This window comes from Etheostoma spectabile, chromosome 13 (genome assembly GCF_008692095.1).
Source record: "Etheostoma spectabile isolate EspeVRDwgs_2016 chromosome 13, UIUC_Espe_1.0, whole genome shotgun sequence".
Taxonomy (NCBI): Eukaryota; Metazoa; Chordata; class Actinopteri; order Perciformes; family Percidae; genus Etheostoma; species Etheostoma spectabile.
The window spans coordinates 21,758,564-21,762,213 of NC_045745.1; the positions used below are offsets into that span (position 1 = coordinate 21,758,564).

A 3,650-nucleotide genomic window follows, 5' to 3' on the forward strand; every position below is an offset into this window, starting at 1 on the left:
AAAGAATAAAAAGCGGTAACAACACACTAATGACAGAGTTGGGAGTTGTGTCATTGCAGGCCAACCTGAATATCTGGCCATGGTCGCAAAAATAGCTGTTAATAACCACAGAATTACAGAAGGAAAGTCTATACCTCTGACATAACTTTCACTACAGGTCATGGTAACTTTAGATCCTCTATGTGGTCTCCAGGGTTGTGCTTCTTTATGAATAATAATAAGCACTGCAGTCTCTGTTGTTTACTAGAAGTACTTCATTAAAGATTTGGCCAAGGTCGCTATCTCTCTTGAGTTATCCAAAACGACTTACCTGTAGCAGTGATTCACAATTTACATTTACACTTCAGTCTTTTCTACTACAATCTTGTTATGAGTGTGCTGCCTGTTCACACCTTTATTCACATATTATTATACCTGTATACATATAACCAACCAACGCAAACCGTAACAAAAATGTTAAATATAACTGGTCTCTTTAACTCAAATTCAGGCATTCATCGCCACAGAACAATTTTTTTGATGCTGCTTTATAACAAAAGTTTCAGGAGAAGTTGGTATATCCCTGATGACCAGAGAGGTTTATTGGGTGCTGAGTTAGAAAACACAGTTGATAATTCAGAAAAAAAGCAACAAGAAAAACAAGATGGGTCTCATTCCTTTTTCAATCGCAACATAAAGAGCAAAATATTACAACATTTGATTGCAATACATATTTATTAATAATAATCATAATATCATAATCATTTTAGGAATAAAATCTGCTTTTATTTAGATTTTGCATTTTGAAAAGATGAAAAAATGAAACTTAAAACTACAGTATATACAGTACATATACAGCAGACTCCATCAAGAATAGCAGCGACAAACTTGATCACCAAGAACTTTCACACACAGCATATAAGCATAAATTAAACTAGTAAGCCGAAACCCTTAGTTTGGTGTGTCATACAGTATTTGTTATCTTTAAAATAGTTATGTTATGTCAAGCTAAAGTATTGTATGTTATTTAGGAAATAAATTAATTTAATGTTATATTTGTGGGACGTCAAAAAAGTATCTAGTATGTACAATAGCTGTTGCTTATTTGATTTTATCAAGAATTTTACTTTAAAGGTCATAATGTCCAAACACAAAGCCTAAAATAGATACATAAATGGTCACTTTAGATAATTTCTTTCTTCACCATAATTTGGGATTTCTTTCTGATTTTTAATATTTGTTTTACAGATTGTTTGATTTCTTGCGTCTGCAGATGGCGCCTTTTACACATTTTTGTGTTTCTTGAGAAATACAATGGACAAATAGAGCCTTTAAAACCTTAGATTGTAAGTTATTCCCTGTCAAAGTGACGTCAAAATTACGCATAGGAGCTATGTGTTGTGAAGAGAGGCTTACCCCGTTGTATGATTACTCTCTAGCTTCCCTACCCAAAGGGGTAAGCAGCCTTCATGAGCTATGGGCTATTTTGATGCTAACAAGCCACCTCCTGCCGTACATTCCATTGACTGCCATCCTTTTGACGTCACTTTGAGGTGAATAACTTTACATCTGAAGTGTTAAAAACTCTATTGTCAATTGTTTGTTTCGAAAAAAACACAACAATGTATAAAGGCTCCATTGCCTGAGTTACGTTATGGGCTCCATAGCAAACTTTTTTGCAAAAATAGGCTATCGACTGCGTCATAACCACGAATCTTACTGTTGCATAGTAGAGGAAAACCCACAGTACAGGATAAACAGCAGACAGTTTGGACTTACATTATCTGTTTAGGTTTAATCACTGATGGTTAACCTAGCATTTAGCAAAAATTTGCCTGTGCCTATGTCATCTCCTTACCTATGTTCTCCTTCTCTGCAAGATTGAAAATGATTGAGATTTCTATTGGCACAGCTACCAGAAGACTTACAACTTTCAGAAACATCTGCGTCATCAAGCTCAGTTGGAGGCTTAGCAGTAATGCTCCCTAGTTACCAAAAGTGCTTCTGATAGCCTTCACTGGGTTGTCACTGGTTCACTGTCTATGGTTCAACTATGTATTCTTACTCACGGCGCTCGTTAAGCCTCGGGCCGGTTCAGAGAGCTGCAACTTTCCACAACGTTCTAAAACAGTTTTGTCTAGACGCAAATCTTTGGTCTGACTTTGACCGGGGCTTTTGAAACGAGGTCAATGACATTTTGGCTATATGGGAGTGCTTAATGATAGATTTTAACATAGAACTCACCCGTTTTCTTTTTTTTTCTTCCAATAAGTTATATCGAGCCTCTCCAGTTTCACTTTCATGATTCGTGACTGATGGCGGTCTGCCTCACACCCCCCCCATGGCCCCCCCTGACATGATTTGACGATTGACAATAGTGAAACTTAACATTCTGATTTGACTATGAAAAATTATTCAGTGACACTCCTATAACAAATGACATGACTCTTTGGTCACAATAAATGGTTTATTCACTGGTTTTGGATGTTCATAACATATTACACTATATCATTTGTATTGTTTTGATTTTTTGCAATCGCATAATTACACAAAAACTTGTTATTATTACATTTTTCACAAATGTAAGCTGGGTTGGGAGTTATAGGCAACAGTATGGCTACTTTTCAGTAGAATTTAAGATTCAAAGTGTAATGCACATGCAACAAAATTTCTTCATATAATAGCTACCTTTAAATAACTTTCATGTTAGATCCAACTCAATCACAAGCAGTAGAAAAAAAATGTAATTCATATGCTCATTATGACGTTTAAAAAAACCCCATTAATTTGGCATGTTGGGCTTCTACTTATTCGGGGAGAAAAATTATAATTACATTTAGTTTACATTGCTGATTGTATTACTTGTTACAAAAGATCTTTTTTATTATATTTTTGTAGATTTATACATAATGCAATGTAACAAACATGTGTGTATATATTAGAAGGAAATTTACAGGAATGTAAACACCAAAATACATGGTGTATCGCATGACAATGGTCACATTATCGTTAATTTTTGTACGGTTACTTTGGATTTCCCTGATTTTTAATAACCTTTTCACAGATCTTTGATTTCTTGTGTCTGCAAACATAAATGATTGGGTTCAGCATGGAGAGAGAGGTCAGAGACAATTTTGATCCTGGCATTGGAGGTATTTTTTCCATCAGGGTAATGTTATTATTATTGGAGAAAATAATTGTCACTAATGAAAATGAGACTGTGCAGGTTTAAAATGCCTTTACTCTTTCAACCTGTGGCTACTTTAGACCAATGCATAGCCCAATATTTAAATAACTAACAGAGATAATGTCGTGGAAGCCAAAGAATAAAAACGGTAACAACACACTAATGACAGAGTTGGGGTTGTGTCATGCAGGCCAACCTGAATATCTGGCCATGGTCGCAAAAATAGGTTGTTATAACCACAGAAATTAAAAGGAAAGTCGTGTAAAAGGCCAACTGCAATAAGTACAACAAATAACAAAGACCCCAGATGAGGCAATCAACGACAGCAGAAACCTGTGGTTCTCACCTCACTGATAGTTGCATGTGGGAAGATGATAGCTATCAGTCTGTCCATAGGAGAGTGCAACCAGATTCAATGACTGCCATAAAGGCAGGTGTAGCAAAAAAAAAAAAGCCATAGCGTCGTTGTAGGAGATGTATGGAT

General features: G+C 35.6%; 2 pseudogenes; both read right to left on the reverse strand.

Moving 5' to 3' along the window:
* The window catches only part of LOC116700886 (olfactory receptor 51M1-like), a 16,152-nt pseudogene extending 16,071 nt beyond the window's left edge, over positions 1–81 (reverse strand).
* A 460-nt stretch (positions 82–541) lies between these two features.
* The window catches only part of LOC116700887 (olfactory receptor 1E1-like), a 4,074-nt pseudogene continuing 965 nt past the window's right edge, over positions 542–3,650 (reverse strand).